The following is a 23378-nucleotide window of genomic DNA, read 5'->3' as shown; positions in this document are numbered from 1 at the left end:
GGCACTTCTGCAGCCACCCACGACTTCAGGGCACAGCACAGGGCACATACGTAAAAATCCTGTCAGAAGCTTAGCTTCTAGCACCATCATGTTGAAATCTGCCCATGCTCAAGGGAAGATGCGCACTGAGGAAACCGGAGTCAGCCTTTTTGGTTGTCAGCAAAGGGCACTCTTCTGGAAACGTTTTGGAAAGAAGATGTGGTGCAGAGCCCCAGATGGCAGGCCAGTTGTGCTTCTCTGTTCAACCTTCACCTTGCCCCGGTGACTGTGTAAGGCTGGTGCGAAAACAGACCCAGAACTCTTGTATGCAACTTCCACTGATAAGTTAACGGTACTCAGAGGTAGTCTGCAATGCTCTAGAAGACAGAGGTGTCCTCTGAGCATTTTTTTATGAGGAAAGTGAGTTTCAGAGGGAAACATGCGCATTAGCAGGGCATGCATATGCACATATAAGCATATATGTAAGATGGACAGGGACGTATACTTAATGTTAATACACAGGGCTGCCTCTGCTGACTGCAAGCTCTGGAATGGCAAGTGTGGGAAAGTGGCTGCTACCTCAGATTATTGGGAGTTAACTGCTTGCTTGATACAGAACATAGCTACAATTAATAGAAGTTGGAGGTCTTTTTATGGAGAAAGAAATGGTCCAGGAGTTTTATGGGTCCCAGAAGGGATAGGTGAGGTTGTGGTGGAGCCTCTGGCACTGTGTGGCTCTTCTTTGGACAGCACTGAGTCAAGGGCACTAACAGGCGCTTTGTACTGTTGAATTATTCAGGAGTCCTTCACAGATGACTGCAAGCAAGAAGGTCCAGGAGGAAGTTTAGGAGAAAATGCTCAGTGTTCAAGGAGGAAGTTAAGCATAAGCCAGATTTTCACAGGACTTCAGGCCAGTAAAGGGTGGCAGGCTCTCCTGACGGATGCATAGGATATACAGAGAAGGCAGTTTCACCTTGTTGCTGAAAATCTTTGCAAGTGAAACTTTATGAAAACGAAAAACCTTACCCATAAATTAATCAAACCAAAGTAACAAGGTGGAAGAGACCAAGTTAAACATTGGTAAGGTCCACTGAAAGCCAGATGATGTATTGTAGCATTTATGTGGCACCTGTGATTGACAGTGTTATGGGGCTGTTCAGCCACCTCTGAAGAGTTGACATTTCTTTTATTTATCAGTATAGCAGAGCTTCCTCTACACAGGCTGCAGATTAGACATGTCCCTTCCTTCAGCCATGGGACACATAGAAAGACCGAGATTAAACAGCCCACAGTTTTTCTTCCAGATATGTGAAAGAAGTAATAGTAATGTACCAAAGTGACATTCAACCTGCTGCCCAGACAAAGGCTTAGAATTGATGTTCCCAAGAGCTTTTCGGAGGTGTTTTCTTCTTCAGTTTCCCAAGAGTTCACAAAGCTTTTAAGGCCCAACAGCCCTCAGAACTGCTGGGACAGTACTTATATAGGGACAGTGAAGAGAAAACACGGTGCTGTGGCCTCCAAAAGACCACCTTTCCCAGCAGCATCTCATCATCGTCCTTGAGAGGTACCCAATTCAGGCAGCTGCATATACCACACAGTGGCTCACAGTTAAGACAGCCCCTCATCAGAAGGTCCTCAGAGATACAGTTCAGCGAGACAGCTGGCTGTACTGAATAGCCTAGAAGATTACCTCAGCAGGATGTTTTTGTAACTTTTGAAATACAGAGTTCCCTTCAAGGACAAGCGGCAGATATTTAATGGTAAATCATATGTCAGAGACAACCTACAAGCGAAGCACACAATAGGTAAAGGCTGACCCTATCCATTTATCAGGATGTCTGCTTTCTGCCAGAGGAGACCAGGAAATCTGTTCAGGGGTTTTTTTTCACTCTTTCTTTTCTCTACTATCCTCCTTGGGGTTTTTTTGCTTCCCCTTTTTTTCAGCTCTACTGCTCTCAGGAGTGGCAAGGCTTAAGAAAAACTGGCTTTAGGGACATTTCTGGTCATCAGGACAGTGAGTTGATGTTGGAAAAAGCAAAACGTCTGTTATATTTTCTCTGAGGCCTTCAAGAAAGCAGCAGCTCTGTGTTGCCGGTGGCAGAATTGTAACCTGACAGTGCAGGTGCCAGCAGTCTGGCAGGGAGCTAAAAACTTCAGCAAAGTCTTAGCTGGTCTGGGATGTGCAGGGCATATTCATCCTTGAGAAAGAACCACTAAAACTTGTTCACACCAAATTTCAGTTTTGATGAACCACAGATTTGCAGGCAGTAAACACACCATCCAAAAGTTCTCAACCAGCATTAATTTTAATAAGTTTTCTTTTCCTTAAACGTCTGGGGTTTTTTAGACAGAGCATCAAGAAAACTCACCCTATGACAGTGTTCCTGCTGTGAGTATAAATGTCCTTCTCATTACCCAAATGACAAGAAGTGTCAGAAATTGTGCTGTCACTCAGTAAGCCACAGAGCTGCATTTATGCTTAATTTCTTTTTTTTTTTTAGTGCTCAAATTGAAGTGCAGAGTCCCTACAAACTGTTACCTTGATTATTGCTGGCTATGAGCCAAAGCACACTTTGCTCAGCTTTCCATAAAATGCAAATCATGAGCAATCCAAGAGCTTCCTGCAGTATCTTGCATGAAAGGAAGATGGATCTACAGACTGAGAAGAGGGAGCACACTTGTGATCCCCTCTGAAGCACCTCAACCAGCTCTAAAAACTGTCTACTTTGTTAACCTGCCTCTATGTCAGCCCAAGAAATAGGGCTGACTTCAAAGAACAGCTCAAGCAAGTTCAGCAGGGACTACATAGTTTTTAGAGATTCCCCAGCCAGGGTAAAATCTTGGTACTGTTCAAGGAAAATATAGCATGCTGGATTCAACAGCCTGAGAGATGTGAGGCTGCTGCAGCTCTGTGGCCCCAGGTCCAAACAGCAGTGAGCCTAAAAATGTTTTCCCAGTAGGCACATGCACACAGTACACATTTATATACCACATATATATATATATGTATGTACATGGCTGGCCACACAGATCACAGACAAACACTCACATCAACACAAACAGCACCAGCAGCCTCATCTCAATCCCTTCTCTAGCTGAACAGAATAAAGGTCCCCTAGTGAGAACCTATACGCACATGCATACCAAGTGGATCCCTCCAATATCTGGGCTCAGACACCCAGTCTCCCCAGTAGCTGTCCCAGATCCCAGTCTCCCCAGTTGCTGGCACCCGGGGCCGTATGAGCCCCGAGGCTGCAGTGCTGCTCCAGTTGCTGGTACAATCCATCACACACATGCAACTGGCCAGGATACCCTCGGTCCCACAGCCAGACCCGCTGTGCTCTTGCCCCTGGAGACACACAGATGCTTTCACACCCTGAGCCGGCCCTCAGAGACCCCCTTGCCCCTTCCTCCCAGGCCACGCCACCGGCTAGCTGGCTGGTTCAGCTTGATGTCAGCCAGCCATCACACACCCGCACTCGCTCCGGTCACACTCCGACCCACGGCCAAGGCCAGCTGCCGCACTCACGCTCCCATACACACAGAAAACAGAGTCCCTCACCTAGGAAAGGGTTAGAGACCAATTTAATAAGAAGATAGGACAGACTGCGCTGACTGAGTGCAGCCAGGTGAATGTACTGACCAGCAAACTGTTTACATGACTGGCCCTTTTATCCCCTTACCCCTCTATTTTCCCATTCTTGTTCCTCCCCAAATCACATAAACATCCCCCCGCCACCTTTTCCTCCCCCCTTAAGCATCCCATAATAAGTCCCATGCAATTCCGAAACCCTCTTCCCTTGCAGCCCATAATGTGCCCTGCACCCTAGGCAGTGACCCCCCTCTTATTATGAAAGGTGATCTGCAGAGCTGCTCCCAACGACTCACGGTGCTGGGGTTCACCCCTGAACAGTGGGACTGGTGGCAAAGACGCTTCAGTCCTCGGGGATTTTCTGGCATCCTGTGATGTATCTGGGGCCAACGATATGTTTGGAGGAGTGTTGCAGCGCATCGCCGGTGCTCCCCAGATTCGCACCCCCTGTGCTGAATTGGTAAAAGGCGAGCGCTCCCTCGCTGCCTCTCTCACCGCAGCACCTCATCCATCACCAGTTTGCACAGCAGGCTCACCGGCAGCGCTGCCAGCATTAGCCCATCTTTCCTGACCTACGAATTTGATGCAGCTGGCCCTGCTTAGGATAATGCTTCCTAATGGGAGATGAATATGTCTGTCCTGCTTGGAGTCAGGTGTTGCAAATACCAGACTCAAGCACCCCATACAGCATGTATTCCTATCTCCCCACACCCTAAACTGTGTGTGCCACTGGGTCTCACTGCATTGTTTTCCTCTGCAAAACCACCCAGGTAACCTCACCTACTTATCACAGTCCAGGATGTCTGTTGCTTTTATCCCAGGAATTTGTGGTGCTCTTGCCTCACCTGCATGAAGGAGACCCACCAGTGGGGTTTCTGTGGCAGACACATTGCTATTTCTCTGACTGCAGAATTATGAAGGTGCTTTTCAGGCATTGAGTGTTTCAGTGCTGTTGGGGCACACAACACTGAAGAACAATGGTGCAGCCACAGGGGAAGAGCAAAGCTGATCAGACAGTCTGAAAAAAGAAAACTGCAGGCTTCATTTTCAAAGAATGACTGTTTCATCCTTGCTATTCCTTGTTCTTAGGTTTGATATTATTATCTGATGTCCAGTTATTTCTCCCGACAAAAGCTCTCCAGAAAAAAAACCAATCTTACTCTCTACTCCCTTACTAAAGAGATGAAACATAGTTCCTCTGTGGAGTTTGCTTCTCTGGCACAGAATTTTTGGGGTTTGTTTTTAAAAAGAGCTGAACAAGGATTTTGTTGGATTAACTGGCTTTCTCATAATAAAAGCCTTGAGTAGCTCTAATTGTATACTTGGCTTTGTTTACAAGAATTCTATCAGCTTCTCTTTTCTCTGTAATTTATTTCCCAGTGTTGTTATCCAGCACACGTTTTTGTAATTTTTTTTTTCCCAAACGGGCTGATTGTTCCCCAAATGCCTGAAGTTGTTTCTGTGCTAATTCCTTAACTCAGGTTGCTGTGTCCTGTACTGCTGTCCTTCTCACATCCCTCAGCAAAAAAATGAAGCAGCAGAGGTGTACTTTTTTCCAGAGATCTGAGTGGCAGATTGGAAGCAGCAAAAGGAATGCAGAGGATGGATTTCCCAGATTTTGTGCCATGCTACAGAAGCGATAGCCCATTTTTTTCTGTTGAGATGAAAACTTTTCTCAGACTCTGACAGAGGGTTTCCATGAGTGGAAACCACCGGATACAACTTTATTTCTGTTAAAATACCAGCATTGTGGCATTGCTTTTAGACTAGAAATATGTGAGCAAATCTGGTCTCCCTATCTTGGCATTTCCCTTTTCTGGTATATTCAAATTGATGGGTTAAGCTTGACTGACTGGATGTTATCTGAATGTATAGTTAAATATATGATATAGTGTCTATGTAGAAAGGGCCATCTGCAGATATGAATACTTAAATATAGGATGTATTTTTTGGAAGGGGGGGAATGAGAATGAAGATATTTTACTTTCATTTTCCAATCATAAGAAAACCATAAGCCCATATTTTAAGCCTAGTGGTCTGGAGAGTGTCAGTTTGACTAGAAGAATTAAATTTGATGTATGTATTTCTGTCCTGAAGTTCAAGACCCTAGGAACACTGCAGGTCTGAGCTCTGAATCAGTTCCTTGTACAATATATGTCTTAACACCACAAATAACTATTAAACTCTGAGGCAGGAGTAAGGGGGAAAAAAACCTCTAAGAATCAAGCAGTGGACAAACTTCAACAGTCCAGGCCAAAAGTAGTATATCAGTATTCAGCTTACTTGAATTTCTGGGTTTTCTCACATCTTCAGTTCCCTCCTCCACATCATGCTTTTCTCCTGGTCACTTGCTTTCTTTTCCTTGCATTTGATTTTGGGAACACTGAAGTCAGCGTAAGCCCTCACACTGGCTGAGGCATCCTTGAACCTCTGTATGCAGGCTGTGTGTGTGCACCTCGTTCCACCCAGAGACCCTGCTCCAGGTGCCCTCGATGGTGGCTCTTAGAGCAGATCTGTCCCACCTGCCTTGCCTTGACCCTGGCCACACATAACATACAGGATTCAGGATTTGAGTTGACCTCAGGTGTTTTTAATAACATGAAAAGAATGCCTTAAGCAACAATCTGGTTTCAGTAACTGATCCCCTGAAGAGCACATTCAGCAGTTGCTCTCATACATCCCACTTTCCCAGGCCTTAGAAAAGAATTGCCCTCCTCCAAACTCCAGGTGCCTTTGCAGTCCCACAAAACGTAGCAGCTGGTGAGCATGGCCACATGAACAACACCTGAGGTACACAGTCTATCTTCACTTTTTTTTTCCTAGAAATTTTTTCAAATTTGGTTTGAAAACTTGCCAGATCTTCAACACAAAAGCCATGGGATGCTGAAGAGCTTTCAGCACATTCAGTGCTTTTCTCTGTGAAATCAAAACTGTCCTGCAGTGCCTTTGGCTAGCCCAGTGCCAAAGTGGGTCTGCCTCTCCATCCCCGCGAGGCAATCCTAGCTCTCCTCATCACACGTGATGTTCCTGATATCTTGTCCTATTGACGAAGACACAAAGAACAATTAATGGCCCTTCTATGGAGAAAGAGCAGCTTTTTTATGAGTGTAAGGCTTTTACCATATCCCTCTTCAGTCTTCTCTTTTCTAAACTGAACCACCCCTGTGCAATTCTTGCACAGATTGTTCTCTAAGACAGTAAATCAGCATAGCACCTTGATACCTCCCTGCAATTTCACAAAATGCTCCTCTCCAAATATCAGTTCTGTAATAAATCCAACAGGTGGTCTTTGGAAGCAAGTATTTCTCCTTGTCTTTATTCCAAGCCCTGTTATCCCCAGATCTGGGTGCCTATCAAGCCCAGAAGAGCCTAAACAAGCAAGAACTAGGTTGAGGAGTCTCCTGTCCTGCACAAGCCAGAGCCTCATTCTCCTAGATACAACTATCACCTATGTCTCAGACTAAAATGTGCTACAAGCCAGCTCCTGGCCTTGTGGAGCTGGAAATGGGAGGAATGGGATGTAAATCAACCCAGATCGTTGGGGACTGAGGAAATTCTGACAATCCTTAAGGAGCTGAAGATCCTCTAAGGAAGTTGGGAAAACAGCTAATGTTCCCTGGGGCATTGAATCCTCTTCCAAACCTCATTCTGCTTACACCACACATCTCCTCTTTCCCCTCCAGCAGAACATCTTTTTACCTGATGAAGTCCAGGAGCCCCTGCCACAAAGCCTTGGAGATCATGGGCTGCCACAAAACTTTAAACTGGAGATATGTGGTTCACGGGGAAAACTCAGAGGGAGCTCCCTGTGACTCCTGCCTTTTGAGATAACAAGCTTGTGTGTTTAAACACTTCCAGACCTTCTACATAATTAGTTCATTTTCTCATGCAGTCACATGCATGTGATTTTGGGTGATGCACAGGCACATGTCACAGTATATTGGCGGGCAAGACAGACTTGAAGCTGGATTTGTAGACCTAGGTGAAAATCCCAGTCTGGAAAATGAATGAGGGACTGCACTGCTTTTTTCTCCTCAGCTCGGTAGAGTGACATTTCTGCCTGCAAACCAAAGGATTCGGTACATGAAAAAGTCCCAGAATTGTAGTTGAGCAAGCTGATATTGCTGTGAAAGGTGCTCACATGTAGAGATTGTCCCAGAAAGAGTCAATACCAGCCTGAACTCTCATGGTAGGGAAAAAAGTACAAATAATTACTCAGTTTCTGGAGAAAAAGATTGGCAATAAAAATACTCTCAGGGTTCACAGCACACTATAAAAACTGACAGATAAAAAAATACACGCTATTAATCTGTCAAGCAGCTCGTGTTACAGCAGGGAGAAAACATCAAGCACAGGAGCTAGTACCTCCAGCACTTTGGGAGAAATGGCAAACATGAACAGCAGAAACTTCAGTTATCCTGCAGCTCAAATGAAATTTGTGGGACTTTGTCAACCACACTAAATACAGGAAAGGACTGAATGAGCAAAGCTGGGCAGAGGGACCGCAGCTTAATTCAGCTCCAAGATGTGTCTGAGACTTAAGATATTTATGTAGGTTTACCTCTTTGCCTACAAAACTCCTGTGAACAAGTTATCCAACAGTATTTCCTGGCAAGGCTGCAATCATAACAGAAATTTCCATGTCAGAAGGAAACCCAAAAGTAGTGAAGTATGCAAACAGGGGAAAAGAACAGTAATTCATAGATTTATTTTAAGTTCAAGAGTTTGTTTTGACTTTTTTTATAACATTTTTGACTATTTCCAATTTATCTGATACCTAAACTCATATGGTAGCAGAAATACTATAATCTAAAAGGAAAAAAAAAATCTGGATGGTTTTAAAGGAAAAAAATATTCAACTACTATGTTTTGTCAGCCTGGCCACAGTCACATTGTTAGCTGGGGAGCAGGGCAGGGGCATGTGTGTCTTTTTTCTTTCTCACCCAGGCTGGGACGTGATCTGAGGGAACCTTTGGGAGCAGTCAGGGTCCCCCATGCAAACACTCAGAGCTCTGAGCTCAGATCTCAAGGAAGGACCCCCAATAACAGATTCCAGGAGGACAGCAGAGCAATTTAAAAGTTGGTACCTCTAATTAGCAAGCACGTATTTCCCTGTAGGGCAGAAGGGCTGGAGGCTCTGCTAGTTCACAGACATGCTGGCTGTTCTTATTTGAGTACCCACTTCTCATGTAAGCCCCAGCCTGCTGATCTTAGCTTCAACCCTGTGCCTCAAAGCTCCTGCACTCAAAGGATTCAGTTTCTGTGTGGGGCTGGGAAGGACTCGTTTGGCTGTTTAGGGCTGAACTCACTGAGGAGGGAGAAGAGGAATCAAAGTGAAGATTGGGAAGGACACAAGCTCACCCATCAGCTGCAAAAGATGCCCCTTCAGCCTTTGTAGTGCTCATGAGGCAGAGGGTTTTCATCCTTCAACCTCCATCCTCCCTAATTCTCCTGCCAACCTCATACCCACAAGGGAAAAGCAAGTCCTTCATACAATCCTCTCTCTAGAAGACACTCTGCAATTTGACTTCATTGCCAGTTTCTGTTGTGTTATTTATCTCTCACTGCTGATGCATTCATATGGCCAAGGCAATGTGCAAACAGAGCAGTATTAACCTGCTCTCCTCTCTGCATGGTGCACATGCCTAGGTACAAATCACCATGCTTTGTACGGAGCAGAGGAGTGACAATGCTGAACAGCAGGACTCGCTGGCTCTGTCTTATGTACTGCAACAAAGATGATAAGAAGGGAAAATAAATTGAAGTTGGCCTTTTCCAGTCAAAGTGACTGTTTGAAGGAGGGCTCTGCTTTACTTTTGTCTTTCACCTTCAACTCGACCAAGAGAGAGACTTGCAATCTGCAGAACAAAGGCTAACCCTTTGCAAGGTACTGCAGTAAGGACCCCCCTTTTTAAGTAAGCTCTGGAAAAATCACTCACCTCTTCAGCCAACAGATGAGAAGGAGGCATCCAACCCCCAGAAAGTTGCAACACGCAATTCTGTCCACAACATCCTAAAAGCCAAGGACAGTAGAGAAACACTAGAGAGGAGCACCAAGACCACTGGATGATCCAGTTTGAGTGCTATGTGGATGACTGCTCTGCTGATACCAGTGACTCTCACACAGCACGTGCCTCCCATGGTACCTAAATATTATTATGAGACTGGACAGCCCACCTTGTCAAGATCCAATGCTGTTTTATGCTGCCCTGACAGCTTTCTGGCTTTGGCTTCTTTTTATTTTCATTTTAGAGCATGTTCACGTTAATAACAGTGGCTGAGATGTGTGTTCTCATTACGAATGAAAATCTGCTCTCCAAAAAACTCATCAAGCAACACATTCTTGTCTGAAGCAGCATTTTAATGGAAGAAAAGCTTCATGTACATGTTACTAAATATCGTCTTCTTACAGTTGCATACTGCTTCCAATAACAGACTTTCCTAAGACTCAGCCATGCTGATAAATGTCATTTTTCACTATAATGAGAAAGCAGGGACATTTTGGATAGGTGTTGGTCTATTTCACATGCCTATAAAATACACTGAAAAACAAAAAAAGGAAATTCCTTCTATTCCTTATGACCGTGTTCTTGTCCTTCCACCACAGAACAGTGGATTTCCAAGGCTCACATCCTCACATCTACAAATCTGCATCCTGATAACCAGGCAGATAAATGTATAGTGATATGGTGATGCTGTTCCCAAAGAAGCTCATGATCTAGGGGAGCTGAAGATTGTTTTCTGTTGTGAATAGAAATTAATTGGTCTCTTCTTCCTAACACCAGCCTAAGCTGCTTGTTTAGCAGAGTAGCTTTATTTATAACCATTTTGTTATTTGCAATGTGCTGAAAGACAGGAAAAGTTTAAGAGTGAAATACTTAATTCCCTCTACTGAAGCACTGATTTTGTTGCACCTGTTCTTGTCAGGAGTGGGAGAGTCCATTCACCCTGCCACAGCCAACAAGCTACACATCTTTCTAATTGTGGGCATGCTTTCTCCTCTTTTCCACGTAAGGAGAGAAGTGGTCCTTGGCTCTGACAGCTAGGCACCAGACATGTGAGCTATGACCCACGGCATCCCATCCTCTCCCCGAGCTCTTGGCTCACTCCCAGACTACAGACACATACCAGAGCTAACCCAGAAGGTATTGACAGTGCTAAATTTAGAGAAGCAACATGCAGCAGGATGCAGTGGTGTTCCTGGTACCTGAAATCTAGCTCGGCAGCTGTGGTATGACAATGCTGCTTCTCCCTGTTCCCATACACAAAGCTGTACACCTCCCACCCCCTGAGTAGGTGCATCCATCCAACCGAGATACCACCTTGGTACACAAGCACCATTGGTGGAAAACTGGCTGGCCAGTCAGGCTCAAAGTGTGAGCAGCATAACTAGATCCGTGCCCAGCTCTATTATGAGTGGCCTTTAGGAAGGCACAATAACTACCTGGGCAGCAGGATTTGATCTGCCAGGGGGAACACTGGATGCCAAGTCCAACAGAGATAAGTATAGAGATCACATCCACATCCAGAGGAGCTTTGCATGGCCCCATCTGCCACAGCCCCAAATGTGGGAGAAACTCGTGTTAGCAGCACTTTCCCTTTCAGCCAGCCCGGCCTCCCCTGCTCCTGCCCAGTTCACTGCCACAGAGCTGAGCACCGGAGCAGCACAGAGGGGTCACTGCTCCCTGCCCCCCTCCTTCCCATCTTGGCTTGGCAGAGGCACTTCTGTTCTGCAAACACAAGAGAATTAGCAGCTCCCAAGAAGTGAATGCACTTTTTCTTCCAGTAGCCAATGGCCCAAAATAAAATATTGCAGCTCTTGGTGCTGTGTGGGATGGTGAATTACAATAATGCTCTCTAGGACACCTATGTTGTAGACTTGGTTGTGGCATACAGCTACAGTACAGTACAGTACAACTTTGCCAACCTGCAGATTAGAAATTACGGTTTTACTCTTACTGTTGACACCCTCCCACCCTGTGATGGATGTGTCTTGCACTAGAAAAAACATAAGCTATAAATGTATAGCTCAAAAATAAACTCTTAATAAGGAGTTGAAAACTTGTTTCAGCTTTTTAAATGCAGCCTGTATATTAAAGAAAATGGAGTCTGAGTAAGGTAAATAGCGGAGGAGACTACCTGAGCAAATAAACAAAGCTCAGGAACTGAATGAATGAGAGAGCACCATATGGTCATGGCACTTACATATCTAATGGACAAAACTGGTAAAATCAAACAAGTCTTTACATACCAAGCTCTGAGCTACTCTGTTTGTCACGGGATTAAAAAAACCTGGGGAACTGGAACTACAGAGTGGGGAGAGGAACTTCAGTTCATCTTCTCAAGTCCTTTGCTCTCACAGTCTGGTGCTTCTGTAGCATTGGCAGATGACCTAAAGCAAAATACTTCACAAGGAGGAATTTACACAATGTGGATAAATCCACAAAGGCACACCTGACATTAAAAATATCCTAATCTGTTAAGTGCTTAGAACCATTTTAAACTTCACTCTGGGGCACAAAAAGATGTGTTTGACTGAGTTGTATTGAAATTTGTCATCCCTCCCACAGTCTGTCTACAGTTAATCACTACACACGCTGATTTTGCGTGGCATGACATAGGAAATCTGCTTAAAGCTCTGTCCGAAAGGAAGCATTTCAGCTCCTGTGGAAACTATTTTCTCAGACAAGACTACTTGCTAAATTCAACCCCCAAATAGTTTCCATCTCCCTGAAATACCTTTTCTTTCTAGTTTACTACTGATCAAAGTTTCTCTGCTCAGGTCCCCCAAACTGTCCCACAAGGAGAAGGAAGGAGAAACAAGCTGAGATTCAAACCTCTCTCCACAAATATGCTCTTCCTTGGGAGGGAAACTGGCAATCTGTGTTGGGCCTGCCAGAAAGTCACCTAAAAAAACAGCTGAAAAGACAAATTGGGGTTAGAGCTGGCACTAGGGAACAGCTGGATCATTGTCCTTTCTCAGTGTGATGCCGCACCACTCTGGGGATCAGCAGCCCACCTCTAAAGCCTATGGGCAGCTCTTTGCCTGGTTCATGGGATTATCTATCTGTGCAGCCTACCGCTGCTCAGGAAGACAGCCATGAACCAGGGCACTGTTCTCCCTCCATGCTATACCATCTCCAAAAAGCATCCATAGAAAGTCACCGTGTGTGTTCCTCGACGCCTCTCCCTCTCCTATCTCCATCTACCAGGCACACGAAGGAGCAATTACCTGGAGTTGTTTCAGTCCAGCTACATCAGTCGGGCCTCCAGCCTGCTAGTTCAGGAATCTGCTTTTGAAGAGCGATGTTTGAACAAACAGCACATTTGCCAATATCCCCAGCAATGGGAACTAGCAGCAAATACAGCAGGACATTTCAGTAGAAAGAGGGATAGTGGTGGCAGCCTGAAATTCTGTTTGTTTTGCTTTTACATTTCCTAAACAAAATATCCCTAATTTCTATCCAAATATTTTTTTTTGCCAGTACAGGTGGAGTTTTTTTCCCCCAAATGCTGGAAGAAAAGGACATTAAAACATAAGCAATTAGCTTCACCTCACATTTTAAAATAGATAATCTGTGCAAAACAGCAGCAAGACAGGAAGGTAATTCTGCGATGAGTTTGTCCACAACAAAATTTGCCTGTTACCAGAGACAACCCTCAAGCAGAATAAAATCAACCAAGTCGCTGATGGAAATGGGGGATGATACAGGTGAACTCAAAGGCAGATCTTTTTTCATCACCCCTCAGCCAGGCTAGGAACATGCTGGGAAGCAAAACTTCCAGCACTACTGACACAGAGTAATACAATTCCCCTCTCTCTTAACTCTTCTGGGCCACAGCAGTCTGGGCAGATATCGGGGGCTGACACCGGTATGTCCATCCATAAGTACCTCTCCCCCTGACCCTGGCCTGTGCCAAGGTATTACAATGCTGCTCCCTGGGTTTTGCAGCCCTGCTCTTCCAGGACTGTGGACAGCCACTAGGATCTGTAAGGGCAGGGGAGACAGCCAGCACTCGGGAGCCCCTGGGATCTGCAAACACAAGCACTAACCAGCAGGGAAACACATGTATAGGATTTTGAACCTTGATAAAGATGCTGGGAGAGAGTAGCTAGCAAAGAGGAGGTAGGGAAGGTTTGATCAGATAAAACCCATCCCATTGCCTGCTCACCCTTCAGGGCATCACACGCTGCAGTACCCAAGGCTCTCTCACCACAGGCACAGGACATGGTTGTCAGCACTTGCTGGTGGTGCTGGACACATAGCCCATGCTATGCATCCACCTTTTGGGTGTTGCTGTGCACCAGAAAAGGGGCCCACCTCCCCACTCTGGTGAGCAAGCACGGGCTCTGATGCTGAACAGCAAGTAAGCCAAGGCTCGAAGCTCAGCATATGTTTCCCATCCTCCCCTGCATGCCTGATTACCCCACAGCATGCATGCTTGGCATTTCCTTCCAACAAACGTTTTCCACTTCTGATGAAGTGATATTGAAATAGCTCTGCTATTTCCCCTCAATCATCCAGGGCCAGCTTTAACATCACAGCTGTCTTCCTGGAGATACAACTAAAAGGTGTCATGAGTCCATGTTCCTGATTCTCCTGGGCACAAAGAGCAGAGACCCCCATTTCCTTCTGCATGTTCTGGCCAAATGAACACTTTTCCCAAGAGTTCTTTGTCATATCACTACTTCTTTGTGGAAAAATGAGAGAATTTGATAAAAAGCAGGACTCACGGTGAGAAGTGCTTGTGGGACATCACCACACAGTGCCAACAGGCCTGGCACAACCTTTGGGTTCTTCCAGGAGCATCTGGTTTTCTCATTTCTGAGAAACACTCCCTAATCCTGCATCCCCAGCTGACACTGCTCATGAGACAAGACACTCTAGTTTTTGGATTTGTTTGCCTCACATGGGAAATAAATAAAATCAGCCAGAAAGACAATGAGGAAGCAGTGCTCAGCGTAAAATCTCTTTCCCTGGTATTTGCCATCTTTGTGGTTTTACCTGCTGGCCACATGAAAGAAGATGATCGTCTCTGTGCACCCAGAAGAATTACCAAGCAGACTACAAACTGTGTCTGTAGCATACTTTTATCACTACAGCCATAGCAGTTTTCACCTCAAACATAAATGGATGATACAAAGGCAGGAAAATGTCAAGGACACCATGATGAAACCATCTGAAGAAACAAGAGCTGCTGTTGCTGAATTTGGTGAAAAAAACCCACAACATTCAAAGGAGCTGAGGTATCTGTTGCAAATTAGATGTGAGAGATAAGGGGAAAAGAACCAGAAAGAAATTAACACAGACAATAACCAACTCTTTCCAAAGGCCAAGAAAAAAAAAACAACAAAACTCAGCTAAAGATTTACAGAAGGACTATTTAATAATCTAAATGTTCGAAAACCTAACTAAAATATACACAAATCAATATATCATACTGAAAATTTATTCATTTCATATTTCAGTGCAGTTAATTTCCTGTCTTTTAAAGGAAAGAGGCTGTCTGAGAAAATGAGTGGTTCTGGGAGCAGAGAAATGAAAGGAGTCTTTGCACAGATTCTCTGATGTCTAACAAGGGCCGAATCTGTTCTCCATCTTTTCCTCGGTAGGAATATTAGTGGGATTTCATTTTTCTTCTTAACCATCTATTTTTATTAGGTTTGTAGGGCCCTGTTGTCTCTTCATCTGCTGCTCCAGTGTCAAATTTCACTGAGATGGGTCCAGTTCCAAAGTTTTGGCCCTTGCCTACCAGAAAAAAATTTGCAAGATTTCCCCCCCAAAAAACCTGGGGGAGGCTGAAACTAACAACCCTTCAAAATTATCATTAAAACGTATAATGCTATTGTAATAACTGTCCCCTTCTTTCCAATGACTTACTGCCATTCTTTCAACCTGGACACTTGCAAGAGCATATGTTTGACTGTACAAATAACCAATGTCCACCCCACAAAGAAATTCCATTGCTTGGTCATTTAAAGATGTACTTTTAATGAAATGGATAGCAGGTGTGTGCTGCTGAACTTAGTATATTAATAGTGCTGGATTAGACATCATGCAGTAGAAGGGGTGTTGCTGCCAAAAACAATGAAGAGGAAAGCCAAGACATCAATTAAACTGTCAGTTACTATTAGTAGGATCATTCTGATTTAAAGCAATCCTGTCAGAATGTGTCCGCTATCATAACCAGAGCAAAACAAAAGAAGAAACACAGCTAAAATTCAGGCTCCCCATTCAGTTTGCTACTCCAAGTGCCGTTGGAGCACTTGGAAATATCATTCACTGGAGTCCAAGGAGAAAGCTGAAGTCCAAATGAGCAAGTAAGGAGTTCATCTATAGGAGGAAAAATGACCTATTTTGCTGATTTCCTCTAAGTATGAAACCAGATTTGATGTTGCATTGTTATTGGCAAATGACCTTTAAAAATAAAATGCAAGTGACTTTTCCAAGTCATTTGTAGTCTCTATAAAGTGGAAGGACTTGAGATGAATGACTGGTAACAGGAGATTGATTTGGGCACTAAGTAAACGTAAGTGGATGGAAAAAAATGGCAAAATGAAAAGAAAAATGGATTATCGAGGAGCCTGACAGGAGCAAGACAATGCCAAGAAAACAAATGAAATGTAATAATGAAATCAAGTTTTGCCTGTGATGCTTCAGTCTATACCAAAACAAGGTTTATTGTGCTTGGCAGTGGACTGCAAGAGAGGGCAAGTGCAGCAGTTTGAATAGAGCTGTTTCTTTTTTCTCTGGTCTGGCCTTCATCGGAGCATGATGAGGAAGATGTATTTCCTAGAAGTGTGTATCTTCTAACTGAAGATAGATACTGGAGATCTTCAAACTTGTTCCTGATCAAAGTTCATTCAAACCTCTCCCCCATTCCCTTACAGGCATAGCAACCAGCCTTGCAGGAGAGACTTTGCTGTCTCGGCCAAGAGGGATGGGATGGCAGCTTAGTCGGCACATGCACCCTGGTAGCCCCCAAAAGCTCCGTCAATCAGCAGCAAACCACAAGACCACTCAGAGTACCACACTGGTGCCAAAAGGCCCTGACTGCCTCTCCTTCCATCAAAATGAACCTGATGTTAGTGCCAGCCTGAGAAAGAACTTGCCATTTCAAAAATCCAGGCACTGGCATGGCAGAAGCAAAGCCATCAGACAGAAGCTTACCTGCAACCAGTCAGCTTGAACATATTACTGGTTTAAGTCTATTTTTGCCAGGAGACACAAAAGGGCAGACAGCTTTGACCACAACAATCTGCAAAAACATGCTAGTGTGAAAGTACCCAGGGAAAGGCTGACCTTACAAGGAGCTATGCGGCAGGGCTTCCAAGCCGAGAGACAGTTGCAACAGAGACAACTAAGAACAGGCACAGTTCACAGGCTGGAGATAAGGAACATATTTTAAGTGCTGCACTGAAAATACATGACCTTGCCATTGCGAGGAAGCAAGGGTCTGATCCAAACCCCCTCAAAATCAATGGAACATTCTCAGACCTTGCTGGATCATCAAAATGAAGAAAACAACAAGGTTTAGCTGTATCCTTTCCTTTGTTCTGCCACTTCAAAGTGTGAGGAGGCTGTGACAAGATACTCTCTCAGAAGTTTTTAATCCTCATATTTATTCTGTCTATGATTGCTTATATAATTATATATAATATATATGGTTGTCTAATCCTTAGAGGACGTCAACTCCATCTAAAACAAGCTGAGCCGGCACACTGTCTTTCAGGGATCACTTTTTTTTTTTTCTGCAAAGAACAATCTATTGCCTTAGCAAATCAAATGCAGAAAGCTGCATGTCTCTAATTTTGTTCAAAGAAATATTTTCATTTTTTTTCTTCTTTGCAAAATTCAGTCTTGAAGTACTTTCAGTGAGCACTGAGGCATTTGTCTTGTGTAAGTTAAGCTGCCACCTTTTCAAATTTGTCATGTATATCTGTTTTATAAGGCAAACTGTTAGAGAACTTTCAGTTAATACTATGTTTATCAGCACAGAAGGGAATCTCCCAGGTCTGTGAAAACTTTGTCATAAAGCAAATCTGAGCAATAGCACTGAAACATATCTTTTTTCCTCTATTGAAGTGAGATGGACACCCTGAACTATGAGCTTCCCAACTCTGCCACAGGTGCCAGAACAATGATTCAGATTGGCAAGAGACTTTTCATCCTTCTCGGTACCCTGAATCATGCAATACAAAGTTCATGTGCTTCTTGATTCTTACCAAGGCTGAGGTTGTGACACTGGCTTCTGCTGTTTAATAATTTCAGCTGTTTACAATAAAATAAGATTTTGCTTTGCCATTTGAAATAATTCAGTAGAAACATCAGTTGTTTTCCAGTAATGTTAGAGAGAGATATGATGAATTCCTGATTACACATACAAGGAGGGCTCTAAAACCACCCTTTTACTTTTGCCAAAATAATGTACTTTTGACCTAATGTGTTGCAATTAGACACTAACAATACTTCAGGGACTGACACAGTTATTTCTTCATCATTTAATATCTATTATAGCCGTAGTCTTCCCTTTCATCCCAAAGGCACTCCAGAAGACAACCAAGTGTATTTGTATACTTGGTTTACAAAATGAAACTGGGAAAGTACATATTTCAAACACAATCCTATTCAGAGGAAGAAGGATGTTTTGTTTGGCTTTTTAATAAAACAAGACAAATGGTTTTGTGCATGCTGGAATCCCCAGGCAAGGGCTGAGAATCTGAAGACACTTCAGAAACCTCAGGAAAGCTTGAAATTAAGCCAGACAAAGAACAGCAGGTACTTGCAAAGGTTTCAGGAAAGGGAGAGGGTTCCGGTGTTATCCAGGAAGACAGAATCTAACTAGCAATTTTTTTCCATCTTGGCACAAACCTACCTGTTTTTCAGCTGGGTTTGTGAAGACAGAAGGAGAGAAAAGTTGGCAACTTGAAAAAACACTTTGTTTATTCTGAACACTGAGATGTTCAATACATCTCTAGCTATTAGACTAGACTCTGCAGTGGAAAACAAAGCACAGTATGTGTTCTGAAGCTCACAGTAACGGAAGGAAGAAATGAAACTGCTCATTGTTTAGCTTTATTGGTTTCTTCCTTGCTATATCACATATATTAACTCAGGATTTAATGTTTTGTGCAACTCTACATCATGGTTTTGATCAACACATCCTACTGGCATGAAGCTCTCTGAAAATCTTGGACATGACCATAAGCAAATGCCATGCACATTTTGCAGCTACCAAGCAATTTCCAAAATTAATTTAAAATCAAACTCAAGAAAGACTCTGGATTTTGGATGTGAACCTCGTGAGGCATCTGAACATCCACTGGCTTGCATTCATATCAGAGCAGGGCTGACTGCAGTGCCATGCTGAATCAGTTTGTATTCTCACTTATTACTGTATTCTGAACAGAAATTGCATAGAAAAGTATTCTCATAATGGTTGCAAACACTGACATTTTGCTATAGAAAACAAATGCCACTGCCATTTCAGGAGGCTGTGTCTGCCTGAAGTCAAGGACAACTTTTCCACTGAGACTATCGGAAGGAAGAGGAATATCTTCTAAGGCCTCAAAACATAGATGGGACAAACAAAGACTAGCCAAACCCAGACAAGTCAGAGTAACGGACATCTTGGAGTGCTGTCCAGACAGAACTAAGGTAGTGAGATAAGACTGAGAGCCATACTCCTGGGATGCTGTAACTCTGCTTTGGGAATGATGACACTCAGAAGGAATTTTTTACTTGCACTCAAAGTCAGGAAAGCAGCCCAAATGTCCTGGAAGGCACTTGATTCAAGATGATGTGCGTGCAAGCTTTGAAAAGTTCTGCAACATTGGGCTATACCTAATTTTGATGGTATAAGACACATGTCAGATGATGTAAAAGAGGGCAGGAGCCAGAAGAGAGCTTGTCTAAGCTGGCCAGAAGTCACCAGCTTTGGTCCAGAGGCTAAAAGGTGCGTAAACTTGGTGCTGCATGCAAGCAAAGGTGCCCCATGAACAGCCAATGACATGCAAGTGGATCAGGTTATGAATGCCTTACACAGAGGAAAAACCTTTAGACAAAGTAATCCCATCAATTACAACACAGTACAAGGCAAGAGATTTGCCATCCAACCCTTCAAAAGGACTAGGTGTATTTTATGTAGTCAGTTTTAAGTATCACTGCAAATATGACACACTAAATCACAGCAGTTTAGGCTCAACAGTCTATTGTGAGTCTTCATCTAGATTTTGATTAACTAACAAAAACAGTATTCTCTAATCCTCCAGAGAACATGTTCTTTGCTGTCCCGTTAAAGTAAGATAACTTTTGTAACAGGTGCTGCAGGTCACTCACAAATGAAACTTGCATTTTAGAGAAGCTCAGAGCAAGGTAAAGTTATGCAATTCTTGCAGAGCATGCATTTAAGATTTTTTCTGCAGCAGAAGCAGTAAGTGAAAACATCAAGTCAGGTTCTGATTCCTCCTGGAAGGATTATGGAATTTAAACTATGTTGCATTAGATCTGCTGTAGAAAGAAAAAGAGGATGAAGACACAAATAATCACTCCTGATTGCACATACAATATATGCTTCTCTTCCCTTTTGGCTTGATTCCTTACATCTGTGATGTTTAAGAGATCACATTGTTCATTTATCTTTCAATCCTCCACTAATAAATTTTAACTCACTAATCAATCTCACTGAGCAGTGTTTCCAGGATTTTATATCCTTACAGGTTTTGTGAAAATTGGCATCTGGCTAGAGGAAAACAGTCCAGAAAGTGTTCTTGCTGTCTGTTATAAGCTGTGCTTGGCAGCAGTTGGCGACCCATCAGCACAAGTCTGCTGGCTGGCTAACGAGCATGGATGTAGTTCTTCATTACCTACAGGCATCATAGATGACAGAACAGAAGCTGCCTATAAAGGAAACAGGACAGGAACCAGGTTTATGAAGGAAATGAGTTTTAATTAGTTCTTCTGCTTATTGAACACCTTGTTTTATAGGACATTGAAATCTTTGTGGTGTGTCCTGTCTCATGAGGCAGCATTATTCAGAAAAAGAGGAACGCACACAGTAAGACACATGGAGTGCAAATGTGAGTCTGTGATCCCCAGCTCTAGTGACCAGTTCCTGCAGGGTGGGTAATGACCCTTTGATGAGGAAATAAGAAAAGACGTAGCAGCTATTTGTTTTCCAAGGGGCTGGTTTTCCTTGAAAGAATGAAAGTATATCATGTAAACTAAGACTGTACAGAGGCCAGATTTTATTGGGTTGGGTTTTTTTCCTTGAATGATATGCTAAGGATGTGACTTTTTAATAGCTTGCTTACTGCAATAAGAGCCCTGATGACCAGACATTTGCATAGACAGGAACTTTGATGCTTGCCTGGAATTAAACAGATTGGAGGAGACTCATAGCAGCATAACTGCCCTTACAGGGCAGACATTTCAGTTGTACCCCCATAGTCTGAGCGGCAAAACTGAAAAAATGCACAACAGTAAGTAATCAACCTGTAAATGTGCCAGCCATGGGTCAAAACAGGGGACAGAGCAAATTCACAGGAGGGATTCAAGAACATGTGAAATAACTAGCAGTGATACCATTTTCTCTGTGCAAGCAGATACCATATTAAAAAATATTTTTGACTCAGTGAAACATTTGCTTTTTAACAAAGGCTTTGGTGTGGGTGGTCAGAAAACCTACCTGTGTTTAGTTATGACCCACTCCACCATCTGATTTAGAAGTATTTTATGTGCCTTATGTCCCCGCTCTCTTTAAAGCATCCCCAGTCAGAGATACAGTTCCTTGTTATCCCATGCCATATCTCAAAAAGAAAAGGGACAAAGTTGCACCTCAGCTAGTGAATCAAATGTGCCTTGGCCCTGAAGCCAAATTGGAATAAATATCTGCATTCATATCATGAAATACTATCCTCCGAAACAAGCTGGCCACATGCAAATTGACTTCTGGGGCAGCAGGGAACTCTTTACCAATACATATCACTATATCATACCAGCGCAGTCGGGAGCACACAGTTCTTTACAGGACAGCAACTCTTTTAGTGAAGATCTCTTTATAATGGTAAGTTCAGGGGACCATGAGGGGAAGCAAACATCAGTCATACCACCAACACTTACTCAACCTACAGAGCAGCAAACAAATTGTCTGTCGTGTGTTTGGATTTTCTCTAGAAAGTCTTCACATTTCACCTGTGGAGATCCAAAATGTGCTGGTTCAGTGTGGGAGGGATGCACACATTATCTGTTTCTTTTCATGGATTGAACAGAAGGTACTATATCATTAGATAATTGAAGAAAACCTACCTTGCTTCATTTGCCTTTTTTTTTTTTTTTTAATGTGCCAGAACATTCGTTTTGCACATGGTGAGTAACACCACTTTGATCTTTCTTAGGAAGCAAGGCGTATCTGCCATTGCCACGAAGAAGCTTTTGACCTTTGTCCATGCAGGTCCAGCAAGCAAATAATGGTTTAATAATCCACAGTGACCCACAACCCTTGCTGAGAAACAAACGCTGCTGCTCTAACAGTCAGGCAGGGCTGGTGCCCAGAAACATTACAAAGTCAACTGAAAAACTAGCCACAGACCAAGGAGCAGAACTAATTCCTGAGGGGCTGAGCAAAGGCTCCAGTTAGAAGCATTATCCCACACAATCTTGGCTGCATGGCGTGCAAAGTATCAGACACTGCTAGAAGCCAGAGCAGCCTCTGGCAGGGATGGCACAGCGAGGATGTCCAAAGCTTACTGGAAGGGGGAACAGCAATGCAACCAAGTAACCTAGCTACAGCCAAGGCACCTAGGCATCTTGCTAACCCTTCAGGGAGCACAATTGCTTTGAACCTTTTAAATGGAAAAGCAAATGCCAGCCATCTGTTAGCAGCTCCTTCAGTGAAGCAGAGCAGAGGGGTTCATTAAATCAGAAAGGGCTTAAAAAAATAAACCCACCAACAGCCTAATACTGTACCAGATCAAAAAAGATAGTGATCTCAAAACGCACAGCCAAAGATTAATGAGTTGCACACAAAATAGGGAGGAGGCAGGGAACCAGAGAGGAGGTACAGGAGATGGATTCCAGATGGATGCCAGAGCTACATTTTGAGTGTAGCTCTTGGTGGAGCACAGATGGCTCAGGAATGCACCCCAGTGACCCAGATGAGAGGTCTGAAAAGACTCAGATGGACTCTGGCTTTGCCACATGAAAAACAAACCAGTGAGCTGCAGTAGACACCTGCCAGCAATAGAGAGACGAGGGGATCCTGCTGCATGGGGATGGTGCACGGACAACCTAAGTGCTTACACACATACCTGCTTCATGTAGCCATGGGACAGCAGGGACAGTTGGAAACAATAAGTTCTTGCTCCAGATGTTGAGAAGGCAGCTGCCCATGCTCTTACACCTTGCCAGGCAGGCATAAATGGTGCTCTGCTCTGCCCAGGGCATCCACTCGACAGCACAGGGAAGGGACATACACAGTCCTTCATACCAGCTCCTGCTTGGAGCAGGAGTATCCCCAAACACTAGGTGAGGGAGGCCATGGCTTTATATCTGCAGGGTCCTGGCAGCTGCCGAGGATGGAGCAGCCTTAGATCTCTGGTCACCTCTTCCACCAGAGCAGGGGAGAACGAGATTGCCCTGGGGTTTCTTTAAAGCTAGATCCTCAGTATACTGAAACTTGCTCTACTCCGTATTTTGGAGGAGAAGGCAGGTTTCTTTGTAAGTTCTGATAAACGTTTGAAGTTGGGCATATAGTTATTTACTATGGATTTACACCTCTCTACTTGAAAAACACCCCAGGCCTGCTC

Source organism: Haliaeetus leucocephalus, unplaced genomic scaffold (genome assembly GCF_000737465.1).
Source record: "Haliaeetus leucocephalus isolate CR32 unplaced genomic scaffold, Haliaeetus_leucocephalus-4.0 Scaffold160, whole genome shotgun sequence".
Classification (NCBI taxonomy): Eukaryota; Metazoa; Chordata; class Aves; order Accipitriformes; family Accipitridae; genus Haliaeetus; species Haliaeetus leucocephalus.
This window is presented reverse-complemented; position numbering follows the sequence as displayed.